The sequence below is a fragment of the Mustelus asterias genome, unplaced genomic scaffold (genome assembly GCF_964213995.1).
Source record: "Mustelus asterias unplaced genomic scaffold, sMusAst1.hap1.1 HAP1_SCAFFOLD_2360, whole genome shotgun sequence".
NCBI lineage: Eukaryota > Metazoa > Chordata > Chondrichthyes > Carcharhiniformes > Triakidae > Mustelus > Mustelus asterias.
The window spans coordinates 1-5,000 of record NW_027592305.1 but is presented as its reverse complement, the minus strand read 5'-3'; positions in this window follow the sequence as shown (position 1 = coordinate 5,000).

Below are 5,000 nucleotides of genomic sequence, written 5' to 3'. Positions count from 1 at the left end.
AACTCTGTCCGTTTTCCAGAACGTACCCGAGGAATTAGCCATAAATGAAGTAAAGTGTCTGCCCCCTCCGACACTGAGGTGCTCTTCAAGAGGTTATATATTTGGAAAAAGTCCCCTTTTGTGAAGTAGCACTTTCCTGGGTACTTTCAAACTGACACCGCTAGCCAAAAAATGTTCTGAAAAACGAGTTCCCGAAAATCCCCGGGCACCCCGCCAACCCCCCCTGCCAGAAAATGCAGGTGTCCACCTCGGCGGGGTGCGGCCCGGTAGTCCTACCGAGAATGAGGCCTGGGGGGCCCGCAAAACGGGTCAATCGCAACTCCATGCGGGCTACCGGCGGCAACTCATTAACCAGCCTCCGGACACTTGTGCCAGAAAATGCAGGTGCCCACCTCGGCGGGACGGATCCACCAACCTCTGCGGGAAACCATGCACCGAGCCTGGCGACCGCCGACCGGATCTGACTTCATAGACTTCCGTCTGTGCTCACATTTTTGCTCTGCGGGCACAGGGAGCCTCCAAGTCGGCAGCACAACCGCACCCTCGGGTGCTGGCTTTTCACTGGTTCACCATTTACTGCCGGCTCACACCTGGGCCACCCTCCCGTGGCCAGAGCCTGAGCCTAGTGCGGCTTAATCTCCCACCGTGCCCCGTTTGATGGACCCTCTCTGCGGCCAGAGGCTAAGTCAAGTTCGGCTAACTCTGCCACCGTGCCCGTCGTCTGGACCATCTCTCTTGCCAGAGACTAAGTCCAGTTTGGTTAATGATTTACCAGAGCTCCGTTCAGCGCGGCCGATGGTCTCAACCATTCCTGCCGCCGGCGGAGCTCCACCCGGGGCTGCAACCGGGTGAGGTCCGGGGCCCTCGGTCGTGCCCGTCGGCTGGACCATCTCTCTTGCCAGAGACTAAGTCCAGTTTGGTTAATGATTTACCAGAGCTCCGTTCAGCGCGGCCGATGGTCTCAACCATTCCGGCCGCCGGCGGAGCTCCACCCGGGGCTGCAACCGGGTGAGGTCCGGGGCCCTCGGTCGTGCCCGTCGGCTGGACCATCTCTCTTGCAGAGACTAAGTCCAGTTTGGTTAATGATTTACCAGAGCTCCGTTCAGCGCGGCCGATGGTCTCAACCATTCCGGCCGCCGGCGGAGCTCCACCCGGGGCTGCAACCGGGTGAGGTCCGGGGCCCTCGGTCGTGCCCGTCGGCTGGACCATCTCTCTTGCCAGAGACTAAGTCCAGTTTGGTTAATGATTTACCAGAGCTCCGTTCAGCGCGGCCGATGGTCTCAACCATTCCGGCCGCCGGCGGAGCTCCACCCGGGGCTGCAACCGGGTGAGGTCCGGGGCCCTCGGTCGTGCCCGTCGGCTGGACCATCTCTCTTGCCAGAGACTAAGTCCAGTTTGGTTAATGATTTACCAGACCTCCGTTCAGCGCGGCCGATGGTCTCAACCATTCCGGCCGCCGGCGGAGCTCCACCCGGGGCTGCAACCGGGTGAGGTCCGGGCCCTCGGTCGTGCCCGTCGGCTGGACCATCTCTCTTGCCAGAGACTAAGTCCAGTTTGGTTAATGATTTACCAGACCTCCGTTCAGCGCGGCCGATGGTCTCAACCATTCCGGCCGCCGGCGGAGCCCCACCCGGGGCTGCAGCCGGGTGAGGTCCGGGCCCTCGGTCGTGCCCGTCGGCTGGACCATCTCTCTTGCCAGAGACTAAGTCCAGTTTGGTTAATGATTTACCAGACCTCCGTTCAGCGCGGCCGATGGTCTCAACCATTCCGGCCGCCGGCGGAGCCCCACCCGGGGCTGCAACCGGGTGAGGTCCGGGCCCTCGCTCGAGGGGAAGGCACCCCCGGCCGCGGCCGGTGCCCAGGCCGCCGCTTTTCCGACGGCCGAAAAAGTCGGAAAAACGGCCGAAAATCCGGGGAAATACTAGCCCAATCTGGCCGAACGGCCGTCGGGGCGGCGGGCCCGGTGCGGTCCCGGCAGACCTGGGGGCTCGAGCGGGGCCCTGTTTCGATTTTCCGCCTTCAATGCAGCAAAGTCAAAACTGGTTAATGAGTTGCCACATGTCATTGCCATCGCCTTCCTGCTATTCTGCAGGTACCCCGCCAACCCCCCGTGCCAGAAAATGCAAGTGGCCACCTCGGCGGGGTGTGCCCCGGTAGTCCTACCGGGGAAGGGGCCCGGAGGCCCCGCAAAACGGTTCAATCTCAACTCCATCCCCACTTCCGGGGGTAACTGGTTAACCAGCCTCGGGACTCCCCTGCCAGAAAATGCGAGTGGCCACCTCGGCGGGACGGATCCGCCGAGCTCTGCGGGAAACCGTGCACCCTGCCCCGCCACCACCGACCGGATCTGACTTCATAGAGCTCCGTGCGGCTCCCATTTTTTGCTCTGCGGGGCCAGGGAGCCTCCGAATCGGAAGGACTACCGCCATCGCGGGTGCATCACTGCTGCCGGGTGGCCACGGCCTGCCAGCCCTCACCTGGACCCCCCTCCTGCGCCAGGGGCCAAGTCCAGTTTGGTTAATGAGTTACCCGAGCTCCGTTCAGCGCGGCCGATGGTCTCAACCATTCCGGCCGCCGGCGGAGCTCCTCCGGGGCTGCAAACGGGTGAATTCCGGGCCCTCGCTCGAGGGAAGGCACCCCCGGCCGCGGCCGGTGGCCAGGCCGCCGCTTTTCCGACGTCCGAAAAAGTCGGAAAAACGGCCAAAAATCCGGAGAAATACTAGCCCATTCTGGCCGAACGGCCGTCGGGGCGGCGGCCCGGTGCGGTCCCGGCAGACCTGGGGGCTCGAGCGGGGCCCTGTTTCGATTTTCCGCCTTCAATGCAGCAAAGTCAAAACTGGTTAATGAGTTGCCACATGTCATTGCCATCGCCCTTCCTGCTATTCTGCAGGTACCCCGCCAACCCACCGTGCCAGAAAATGCAAGTGTCCACCTCGGCGGGAACACCTCCGGTAGTCATGCCGCCGAAGAGGTCCCGACGGCGGCATGAGGGGGTCAAATCCATCCCGATGGGGACCGACGGTTCTTTTTAAAAACGCGTTTTTTCGCGATTTCAACGGCCGGGCCGCCTCGCCCCGGGTCGCCACGACCCCGAACCGCCACCCGCCGGTCGCCGAAGCCGATAGAGCGCCGCCTACCGGTCATCAAATAATTGGTTAATGAGTTCCCCCGAAGTTGGTTAATGTTTTCCCGGCTGTTGCTTAGTCTGATCCCCGCAGCTCCTGATACTAAGGGCAGCTGCTTAATGTACTGCCCCCTGTTGGACAATGGCTTCCCCGCCGTTGGTTGATGCTTTACCCGCCTCTGGTGGATGTTTTCCCGAAACTGGTTAATGAGTTCCCACGAAACTGGTTAATGAGTTCCCACGAAGTTGTTTTCCCCGCTGCTGGTTCATTTGCACCCCGCTGCTCCTGATACTAAGGGCAGCTGCTTAATGTGCTCCCCCCTGTTGGACGAAGGCTTCCCCGCCGTTGGTTGATGCTTTCCCCGCCTCTGGTTGATGTTTTCCCGAAACTGGTTAATGAGTTCCCCCGAAACTGGTTAATGAGTTCCCACGAAACTGGTTAATGAGTTCCCCCGCGGTTGGTTGATCTTTTCCCGGCTGTTGCTTAATCTGATCCCCGCTGCTCCTGATACTTAGGGCAGCTGCTTAATGTACTGCCCCCTGTTGGACAATGGCTTCCCCGCCGTTGGTTGATGCTTTACCCGCCTCTGGTGGATGTTTTCCCGAAACTGGTTAATGAGTTCCACGAAACTGGTTAATGAGTTCCCACGAAGTTGTTTTCCCCGCTGCTGGTTCATTTGTACCCCGCTGCTCCTGAGACTAAGGGCAGCTGCTTAATGTGCTCCCCACTGTTGGACAAAGGCTTCCCGGCCGTTGGTCGATGCTTTCCCCGCCTTTGGTGGAGGATTTCCCGAAACTGGTTAATGAGTTCCCCAGAAACTGGTTAATGAGTTCCCACGAAACTGGTTAATGAGTTCCCCCGCGGTTGGCTGATCTTTTCCCGGCTGTTGCTTAATCTGATCCCCGCGGCTCCTGATACTAAGGGCAGCTGCTTAATGTGCTCCCCACTGTAGGACAATGGCTTCCCCGCCGTTGGTTGATGCTTTCCCCGCCTCTGGTTGATGTTTTCCCGAAACTGGTTAATGAGTTCCCACGAAACTGGTTAATGAGTTCCCACGAAGTTGCTTCCCCGCTGCTGGTTCATTTGTACCCCGCTGCTCCTGATACTAAGGGCAGCTGCTTAATGTACTTCCCCCTGTTGGACAATGGCTTCCCCGCCGTTGGTTGATGCTTTCCCCGCCTTTGGTGGACGTTTTCCCGAAACTGGTTAATGAGTTCCCACGAAACTGGTTAATGAGTTCCCACGAAGTTGTTTTCCCCGCTGCTGGTTCATTTGTACCCCGCTGCTCCTGATACTAAGGGCAGCTGCTTAATGTGCTCCCCCTGTTGGACAATGGCTTCCCCGCCGTTGGTGCATGTTTTCCCCGCCTTTGGTGGAAGTTTTCCCGAAACTGGTTAATGAGTTCCCACGAAACTGGTTAATGAGTTCCCACGAAGTTTTTTTCCCCGCTGCTGGTTCATTTGTACCCCGCTGCTCCTGATACTAAGGGCAGCTGCTTAATGTGCTCCCCCCTGTTGGACAATGGCTTCCCCGCCGTTGGTGCATGTTTTCCCCGCCTTTGGTGGAAGTTTTCCCGAAACTGGTTAATGAGTTCCCACGAAACTGGTTAATGAGTTCCCCCGCGGTTGGCTGATCTTTTCCCGGCTGTTGCTTACTCTGATCCCCGCTGCTCCTGATACTAAGGGCAGCTGCTTAATGTGCTCCCGTCTGTTGGACAATGGCTTCCCCGCCGTTGGTTGATGCTTTCCCCGCCTTTGGTGGACGTTTTCCCGAAACTGGTTAATGAGTTCCCACGAAACTGGTTAATGAGTTCCCACGAAACTGGTTAATGAGTTCCCACGAAGTTGTTTTCCCCGCTGCTGTTCATTTGCACCC